The sequence below is a fragment of the Aegilops tauschii genome, chromosome 1 (genome assembly GCF_002575655.3).
Source record: "Aegilops tauschii subsp. strangulata cultivar AL8/78 chromosome 1, Aet v6.0, whole genome shotgun sequence".
In the NCBI taxonomy this organism is placed as follows: Eukaryota; Viridiplantae; Streptophyta; class Magnoliopsida; order Poales; family Poaceae; genus Aegilops; species Aegilops tauschii.
The window spans coordinates 15280353-15291049 of record NC_053035.3 but is presented as its reverse complement, the minus strand read 5'-3'; the positions used below and the strand labels follow the sequence as shown (position 1 = coordinate 15291049).

The 10697-nt window shown below is 43.1% G+C and overlaps 1 pseudogene; it reads right to left on the bottom strand.

Annotated features, from left to right (window-relative positions):
- Window positions 1-4442: 4442 nt before the first annotated feature.
- On the bottom strand, window positions 4443-7888 carry LOC141026835 (uncharacterized; annotated as a pseudogene).
- Window positions 7889-10697: the final 2809 nt, after the last annotated feature.

Below are 10697 nucleotides of genomic sequence, written 5' to 3'. Positions count from 1 at the left end.
AGATTTACTTCAAAATCTATATCATGATGGGTCCTTAGGTGAATTTTCTTTGTTTCCATACTTTCATCGTCTTCAAAACCCATCCTCTCCAAGACGTAGCATCTTGCATGGCATGGGATAAGCTAGTCGCATTGTAAAAGATGAAAAGTACACGTTGAAATAGTTGAAGTCGTGCTTAATTATGAAAAAATAACACTTGTCGTCGTTGCGTACCGTTTCAACATCGAAGGTCTCCTCCAGCTTAATAGTGAAGCGCCGATCTTCGTCCAGGTGAGGCATGTCGCACAGACCTCGGTCGTCGTGGCACCAGTCGCACTCCCCCGGGAGACTTTCGTCGTCCGAGTACGACATTTCCTATGTTCATAATTCAAATATTAAACGTCTACAATTAAATATATGTACTAAAAAACCTAAGTTAGATCATTATTATTCATCACGGGTTGACTATCGGTCTGTCGAGTCTTTCTTGAAAACTCTCAGCTCACGTGGTGTATACATTCGACCGTTGGTGATGGTCGCTCCTCCTTTCATCCCCGAGTGCATTACACCAAAATGTCTAGCACACGGGAATGAAGGAGAAGTGACCCCCACGACAGCAGTTGGGATTCTTCGTCCTCTCATATATATGGTGGAACTCTCCCTCACTGATTCCTCTCTGACATTTGCGACCGTCGGTGATGGTAGCTCCTCCTTTCATTCCCGAGTGCATTACACCAAATTGTCTAGCACTCGGGAACGAAGGAGAAACTACCCCCACGACAACAGTCGGGATTCTTCGTCCTCTCATATATGGTGGAGACTCAACAGACTTAAAGTCAACCCGAAATATCGTTTAATTATCTTTCTAAAACCGGTTCGTGGCTGGTCTCACCTCGAGGTCGGAGGGGGTCGGTGACGGGGACGACGGCGGGGATGATGGAGGGGGGCTCCTAGATTTCTGTGAAAACAAAAGCCCTATAAGCTATCAACTAGTCATATGCATACGCCTTGCATAGTGCTCTCCAATTTTAGCATTCAAAGTAGGAGTAGTTTTCCAATTTGAGCATTCAATAAGCAAAATCAAATCACAAAATAAAGTAGTATTCAAATTAGGATGCATTCAATTATAAGCAAAACTACATCATCTCCATGCGTCCGTACATCGTCGAATATTATCACTAATACACCTCGAATACTATCATACATATAGCATCGCTAGTACAGCTAGAACCATAGCGCCCGACGGGTATCGGCGCGGGCGGTGGACACCCAAAGAGAAGGAACCATCACAGGATCATAACTCCAGTGAGATCCCTGAAGAACCTGCCAGGTATTGTCGAACCTGCCCTGCAACGCAACCATGTAGCGACGGACGCGCTCGTCCTCCTCGCTGACACGGTGATGTACCACCTCCGCGGTGTCCGGAAGTCTCGGCACCGTCACTGGCCCATGCAACCGCCACCAAACAAGGATCGGGTCAACGACGGGTTGGCTCCTCACCAACCTACGCCCCCCGGAAGGTAGCACCTCCCAAAACCAGCCCGGCGGAGCCCAGTCCCGGACATGGCCCCTCTGATCAAGCCGGCCTACTCCGCCGAGTCGACGACGAGGATGCGGGATTGGCATCGTCGACGTCGATGCGGGAATAATTGCTTTAACTAAAAAAATAAACTAGTTCTATTAATTTTCTTGCTAAAAATAAACTACTTCTATAGTAAAATAAACTAGTTTTATTAAATCAACTAGTTCAACTACTAAGAACTTACTATAAATAGAATAAAGTAGTACTTACTAAAAATAAACTAGTTTAACTAGTTCTATTATTTTTCTAACTAATTCTATTAAACACTTTCTAAGTAGTACTTACAAAAGTTATCGGGGAGGGGGGGTATATCGACAACAACATACCCGATAAGAAAATAAGAAGAGGAAGAAGAAGAAGAAAAAAAGAGGAGAAGAAGAAAGGAATCGAGAAGGAGATCGAAGAAAAAAAGAAAAAAAAGAGGAGAAGAAGAAGGAATAGAGGAGAAGAAGAAGAAATAGAATAATTATTCTATTTCTTCTTCTTCTCCTCTATTCCTTCTTCTTCTCCTCTTTTTTTTTCTTTTTTTCATCTTCTTATTTATTTCTCCTCTTCTTCCTCTCCTCTTCTTATTATTATTCTTCTTCTTCTCCTTCTTCATCTTCTTATTTTCCTTTTTTCTCTCCTTCTTTTTCTTCTAAATATGAACATATACATAAATGACTTTGATCATACATAATTTTTAGATTCCTACACAATATGAACATATACATTAATTGACAAAGAAAATTCTATTAACAAAAAAAATCATAAAAATTCTATGAACAAAATTACAACAGAAAAAAATCATAAAAATTCTATGAACAAAATTACAACAGAAAAAAATCATAAAAATTCTATGAAAAAATTGACATATTCTTTGCATATGAACACACAAGCATTTGCATATTCAACAATAATATCACCAAAAAATCTATGAACAGAAAAAAATTCTAACTTTTGCATATTCATTTATGAACAAATTACAACGACTCAATTAATAACTACACATCTAAATTAACGGCACATCTAAATTAACTACACATCTAAATTAGGAAAATTCATATGAGCTCACTCGCAAGGGGGCGGCGATCGACGAGGAGGCAGGGCACGGGGGCGACGGTGAGGGGCGCAGCGACGGGCGACGAGGAGGCAGGGGGCGGCGACGGCGACGGTGAGGGGCGCGGCGACGGGCGACGAGGAGGCAGGGGCACGGGGCGGCGCGGGACGCCGTCGGAGGCATGGGCGACGACGGCGACGGCGAGGCGCAGAGGGGCAGCCTGGCGGCGTCGTCGGGGCGGGGAAGACGAACTGAATGAAAATTTTCACAAGTGCTACTTAATATAGACGAAGCATTGGTCCCGGTTCGTGACAGCAACCGGGACGAATGCGACCTTTAGTCCCGGTTGGTGCCACCAACCGGGACCAAAGGCCTCTTTTCAGCAGCCTAAAGGGCGGGAAGCGGCGGCCTTTGGTCCCGGTTGGTGGCACCAACCGGGACTAAGGGGGGGCATTGGTACCGGTTAGTGCCACGAACCGGTACCAATGCACCCCTTTAGTCTCCGTTGGTGCCACCAACCGAGACCAAAGGCCTTGTGCTGCTGCGCCCGCGTCGAAAGTTTAGTCCCACCTCGCTACCTGAGAGGGGCGCGCAGTGGTTTATAAGCCCCACTGCCGCACCCCTCTCGAGCTCCTCTCCATTGCAGGCTTACGAGCCTAATTGTCACTGTTATGCCTGATGGGCCTACTGGGCCTTCTGCGGGCCTGAATCCTGGCCCATGGATGGGTTTCTAGTCGTATTCAGGCCGTGGTGGCCCAGTAGGTGGCATATTTTTTTCCCTGTTTTTTTGTTTTCTTTTTTGCTTTATTTATTTTGTTTTGTTTCTACTTACAACAAAAAACTTATTTATTTTATTTTATTTTGTTTCTAATTACTTATTTATTTTACTTTATGATAATTCTTTTTGCTATTAAAGTTTCTAACAAAAAAAGTTCTTTACGAAAAATATTTTTCCTTTTAATGATTTTGAACAGAAAATACTTCGATAATTTTAGTTGCATCAATTTTATATAATTTTAGTTTCAATAATACTAGAGGTTGCTTATAATGTTTTGAACAGAAAATACTTTGATAATTTTAGTTTCATAAATTTTATTTATGTTATTAAAGTTTATTTTATTTTATTTTATTTTATTTCTACTTATATATTTTATTAAAGTTTATATTATTTTGTTTATAATTACTTATTTATTTTATTTCATATTTTTCATGCATTTACTGATTATTTTGGGCTGTAACACCCTAAAATTGAAAAGCATTTCAAATAAACTCTGAAAAGGTTGAAAGTTGGCATGGTATCATCATTTCATCCACATAGCATGTGCAAGAAAGTTGAGAGGGTTACGGCAAAAACTGGATGCACTTCGTGTACAAAACTGACAATCTCTTTCGAAGTATCAGGATTCCATACGGAAACTCGTCTGTTACAAAGGGATTTCATTTTTTTAAACTTATTTGAACTCTTGACTTTTTATGTGTTCAAAATGCACCATTCAAAGCCACATCATCAATTTTCAACTCTTTCTAACTTCATTTGTTATTTTTCATGCATTTACTGATTATTTTGAGCTATAAGACCCTAAAATTGAAAAACATTTCAAATGAACTCTGAAAAGGTTGAAAGTTGGCATGGTATCCTCATTTCATCCACATAGCATGTGCAAGAAAGTTGAGAGGGTTACGGCAAAAACTGGATGCACTTCGTGTACAAAACGGACAATCTCTTTCGAAATATGAGGATTTCATACGGAAACTCGTCTGTTACAACAGGCATTTCAAATGAACTACGAAAAGGTTGAAAGTTGGCATGGTATCATCATAATAGTTGTGGAGAGAAAGTCTTCAGTTTTTCTTCGCTTGTGTCCTTTCCTTATTGCGCCGTAACCATGGATAATCTTCATCATTTATCAGGATGCTTGGGTCAGCCTTGACTTTGAACGGAGGAATTTCATGAAACTTTTCATAATCTTCGGACATTCTAACTTGCCCTCCACTCCCACGATGTCCCTTTTTCCTGAAAGAACTATGTGGCGCTTTGGCTCATCATATGATGTATTCGCTTCCTTATCTTTTCTTTTTCTCGGTTTGGTAGACATGTCCTTCACATAGATAACCTGTGCCACATCATTGGCTAGGACGAACGGTTCGTCAGTGTACCCAAGATTGTTCAGATCCACTGTTGTCATTCCGTACTGTGGGTCTACCTGTACCCCGCCTCCTGACTGATTGACCCATTTGCACTTAAACAAAGAGACCTTAAAATCATGTCCGTAGTCAAGTTCCCATATGTCCACTATGTAACTATAATATGTGTCCTTTCTCCTCTCGGTTGCTGCATCAAAGCGGACACCGCTGTTTTGGTTGGTGCTCTTTTGATCTTGGGCGATCGTGTAAAATGTATTCCCATTTATCTCGTATCCTTTGTAAGTCAATACAGTCGAAGATGGTCCCCTGGACAACGAGTACAGCTCATCACAAACAGTGTTGTCACCTCTGAGATGTGTTTCCAACCAACTGCTGAAAGTCCTAATGTGTTCACATGTAATCCAGTCGTCGCATTGCTCCGGGTGTTTGGAGCGCAGACTGTTCTTGTGTTCATCGACATACGGGGTCACTAAGGTAGAGTTCTGTAGAACTGTGTAGTGTGCTTGAGACCAAGAATATCCGTCCCTGTATATTATTGAGTCCCCTCCAAGCGTGCCCTTTCCAGTCAGTCTCCCCTCATACCGCGATTTAGGGAGACCTATCTTCTTAAGGCCAGGAATGATGTCAACACAAAACCCAATGACATCCTCTGTTTGATGGCCCATGGAGATGCTTTCTTCTAGCCTAGCACGGTTACAGGCATATTTCTTTAGGACTCCCATGAACCTCTCAAAGGGGTACATATTGTGTAGAAATACGGGCCCCAGAATGACAATCTCGTCAACTAGATGAACTAGGACGTGCGTCAGGATATTGAAGAAGGATGGTGGGAACACCAGCTCGAAACTGACAAGACATTGCACCACATCAATCCTTAGCCTTGGTATGATTTCTGGATCGATCACCTTCTGAGAGATTGCATTGAGGCATGCACATAACTTCACAATGGCTAATCGGACGTTTTCCGGTAGAAGCCCCCTCAATGCAACCGGAAGCAGTTGCGTCATAATCACGTGGCCGTCATGAGACTTTATGTTCTGGAACTTTTTCTCTGGCATATTTATTATTCCCTTTATATTCGACGAGAAGCCAGTCGGGACCTTCATACTAAGCAGGCATTCAAAGAAGATTTCCTTCTCTTCTTTCGTAAGAGCGTAGCTGGCAGGACCTTCATACTGCTTTGGAGGCATGCCGTCTTTTTCGTGCAAACGTTGCAGGTCCTCCCGTGCCTCAGCTGTATCTTTTGTCTTCCCATACACGCCCAAGAAGCCTAGCAGGTTCACGCAAAGGTTCTTCGTCACGTGCATCACGTTGATCGAAGAGCGGACCTCTAGGTATTTCCAGTAGGGTAGGTCCCAAAATATAGATTTCTTCTTCCACATGGGTGCGCGTCCCTCAGCGTCATTCGGAACAGCTACTCCCCCGGGATCCTTTCCAAAGATTACGTGTAAATCATTGACCATAGCAAGTACGTGATCACCGGTACGCATGGTGGGTTTCTTCCGGTGATCTGCCTCGCCTTTGAAATGCTTGCCTTTCTTTCGACATTGATGGTTGATCGGAAGAAATCGACGATGGCCCAGGTACACATTCTTCCTGCATTTGTCCAGGTATATACTTTCGGTGTCAGCTAAACAGTGCGTGCATGCGTGGTATCCCTTGTTTGTCTGTCCTAAAAGGTTACTGAGAGCGGGCCAATCGTTGATGGTTACAAACAGCAACGCGTGCAGGTTAAATTCCTCCTGTTTGTGCTCATCCCACGTACGTACACCGTTTCCATTCCACAGCTGTAAAAGTTCTTCAACTAATGGCCTTAGGTACAAATCAATGTCGTTGCCGGGTTGCTTAGGGCCTTGGATGAGAACTGGCATCATAATGAACTTCCGCTTCATGCACATCCAAGGAGGAAGGTTATACATACATAGAGTCACGGGCCAGGTGCTGTGATTGCTGCTCTGCTCCTCGAAAGGATTAATGCCATACGCGCTTAAACCAAACCATACGTTCCTTGGGTCACGTGCAAACTCAGCCCAGTACTCTCTCTCGATTTTTCTCCACTGCGACCCGTCAGCGGGTGCTCATAACTTCCCGTCTTTCTTACGGTCCTCACTCTGCCATCGCATCAACTTGGCATGCTCTTTGTTTCTGAACAGTCGTTTCAACCGTGGTATTATAGGAGCATACCACATCACCTTCGCAGGAACCCTCTTCCTGCGGGGCTCGCCGTCAACATCACCAGGGTCATCTCGTCTGATCTTGTACCGCAATGCACCGCTTACCGGGCATGCGTTCAAATCCTCGTACGCACCACGATAGAGGATGCAGTCATTAGGGCATGCATGTATCTTCTGCACCTCCAATCCTAGAGGGCATACGACCTTCTTTGTTGCGTACGTACTGTCGGGCAATTCGTTATCCTTTGGAAGCTTCTTCTTTAATATTTTTAGTAGCTTCTCAAATCCTTTGTCAGGCACAGCATTCTCTGCCTTCCACTTCAGCAATTCCAGTACGGTACCGAGCTTTGTGCCATCTTCGCAATTGGGGTACAACCCTTTTTTGTGATCCTCTAACATGCGATCGAACTTCAACTTCTTCTTTTGACTTTCGCATTGCGTCCTTGCATCGACAATGACCCGGCGGAGATCATCATCATCGGGCACATCGTCTGGTTCCTCTTGATCTTCAGCAGCATCATCGGGCACATCGTCTGGTTCCTCTTGATCTTCACCAGCTCCCCCCATTGCAGCATCACCGTATTCAGGGGGCACATAGTTGTCATCGTCCTCTTCTTCTTCGCCGTCTTCCGTCATAACCCCTATTTCAAACATTATAGTGTGGCATGAAACCCTTGTAAAGCAGGTGGGTGTGAAGGATTTTCTGGTCAGAGTAAGACTTCGTATTCCCACATTTAGGGCATGGACAACACATAAAACCATTCTGCTTGTTTGCCTCAGCCACATCGAGAAAATTATGCACGCCCTTAATGTACTCGGAGGTGTGTCTGTCACCGTACATCCATTGCCGGTTCATCTGCGTGCATTATATATAATTATGTGTGTCAAAAGTAAGAAAATCAGACAAGTATCTATCTAAAGTAAGAAAATCAGACAAGTATCTATCTAAAGTAAGAAAATCAGAAAGAAGATAAGAACAAGAGGCTTACCACGGTGGTGCCGGCGACAAGATCGGCGCGGGCGATCGACGGCGGTGAAAACGGGGACGGGGTGTGACGGACTGCTAAACCTAGACAAATCTCGGAAAAAATGGAGCTTCGAGAAGAGAAAGCTTAACTAGTGTGGCTCGGGCATTTCATCGAACACCTCGTGTGCATAGGAGGTGAGTTAGAGGACCCAATGCCCTCCCCCTCGCCGGCTAGCAAACAACAGAGCACTGTGGAGTGCTCTGCTGCGGCGATGGGGTATATATAGGCAACTTATTTGTCCCGATTCATTGCAGGAACCGGAACTAGCCCCCCCCCCCTTCTGTACCGGTTCTAGGCACGAACTGGTACCAATGGTTGTGGGCCAGGAGCGCGGCCCATTGGTCCCGGTTCGTGCCTAGAACCGGAACAAATAGATCCAGTCGAACCGGGACCAATGCCCACGAGGCCCCCGCCGCCCCCCTGGGCTCACGAACCGGGTCTAATGCCCCCATGGGTCCCGGTTCGTGAAGAACCGGGACTAATGGGCTGGCCAGGCCCGAACTAAAGCCCTGTTTTCTACTAGTGTATACTCAACGTTGGCTCGATCATTGGGGGGCCGGGGGAGGACCCTGCTCGCCCCCGGCTCCGCCACTGTAAGGGGCTTCATTTTTTTATGAAATTGATATGGGGCTTCATTGTTAGTAGTTCGTCTGAACTTGTGAGTGCCACGGTTTGCATTAATATGATGTGGTAATGTAGATGAGATGAGAATTTTGGATGCAAAAGGAGGTGAGAATTAGCAAAGGGGAAAATATTGGGAGGGATCTGCTAGTTCACACCCTCCCAAAACCCAATACTCTGCGTATTTCCTTTAGGGAGACTCCCGACAAGCAGCTATTGAGAGTTATACAAGTATACTCTTTTCTTTTTTGCGGGAATATACAAGTATACTCGGTCTGCTAAAGATGCACACTTAGTTAACACTATTGCCTATGAAGCTTGGGTAAAAAAAAAAGAAGCATGATGCTAGCATTTAATCCTCACTAACACATTTATCTTAACATGCAACCATGGCAATCATGCATGGAAAAATACTCATCTCAACATGCGACATGCATGCAAAAAAGGCTCAACCATTTCCATTATACTATGTTACTTATATTCAATAAATATTTATAATTGCATCTATTTTAAATATTTTTAATTCAAGTATTCATGTTCACATAATCAAACAATTCCCACAACAATGTGCAAGGTATTATCTAGTATGCAAAGTATAAAACAAGAGAGTGTTAAGGGCCTGTTTGGTTTGCAGCCTAAGGTTGCCACACCTAAGCTTAGGCGTGCCACAATATCTTAGGGCATGTGTTTGGTTCATTGCCACACTTTTCTAACTACATGGTCCACATGTCATAGACTCAACTTCTTGCCAAATCTTACCACACTTGTGATGGTCATTTTGTTAGCCACACTTTTTGTGGCAGCCACACTTTACCTAAGCTTAATTGTGGCAAAGTTAGTCATGAACCAAACAAACCCTAAATAATCCACGGAAGCTATTGAGGTTTATAAGCCTTTAACACCCTAATAGGTTATCAAGGCAATTATTCGGTCTAAGAATGTGTAGGCCGCGTAAGCAAATTTGAAATAGAGACGAACTTGGCTTTAGTTATCAATATGTCTGGGTGGTGTAGTTGGTTATACCACACTGAAGGTCCCCAGTTTGAACCTGGGCTTAGACATCTTTTTTTATGACGTTTTTTTTGCAAAGCATTATTAGTTTTCAATCTCTGGTAAGGGACAAAGTACGAGAACGGGGTCTTTGGTGGCGCGATAAAAACCTAATTATGTTTCTTCTTGTATTTTTCTTTTGCGTGGAGTTTCTTCATGTATTTCGACTTTGATTTGACAGTGTTTAGTAGGATTATTATACTTCTCCCATTCATGTGAACAAAATACCTAAGTTTTAAGAGTTTTTGTGCTTTCCAATTATCTGATTTCTATCATGTTCCTTGCGTACGAGCAAATTAAACTGCTCCAGTGAGGGAAACTCTCGAGTACCGAATCAAGAGTAATCAAAAGTAATTTTCCTATTTTTGCCGACACGTGATAATCACCTATCGATACTTTCAGCTGGCATGCAGTGCAAGGTGCTTACGTACGTACCTGTAGCTTTCACCACTGGGGTTCGCTATGTCGGCACGTCTCGTCCGTCGCTTTGCGCTTGCAACTGGTACTTCTCCGGTGGTACTCGCTCGGACTGTAGTGTTAAAAACACTCTTATATTATACGATTATAGTGTTAAAAATATTTTTATATTATGAAACAAAGGAAGTAGATCATTTAAATGGAGCGGACAACTTTTCGCTGGGTCACTGGCAGACCAGCTAATTAGTCACTAATGTCTAAAAAAGTAGTTGGTCACTATTATCTGAGTTTTCTTTCCAAAATCACATTCTAAAGTTTCACAAAATTCTGTAAAAAAATCCACATGTTCAAATGGATGTATACCACATGTGCGTAAAGTTTGCCGATGATATAGGTTAACTTGCGGACTAAGCAATAAAAGACAAATTTGTGATTTTGAAAAAGGTGAGCAGTGCACTTGCTTTCGCTGATAAAAATCCATGAAATTGTCATGTTTGTGTAGCTCACATGTTAATTTATTTCATCATGAAACTTTATACGCTTCTACTCCCTCCGTTCCTATATATTTGTCTTTCTAGAGATTTCAACAAGTGACTACATACAAAGCAAAATGAGTGAATCTACACTCTAAAATATGTCTATATACATCCGTATGTGGTAGT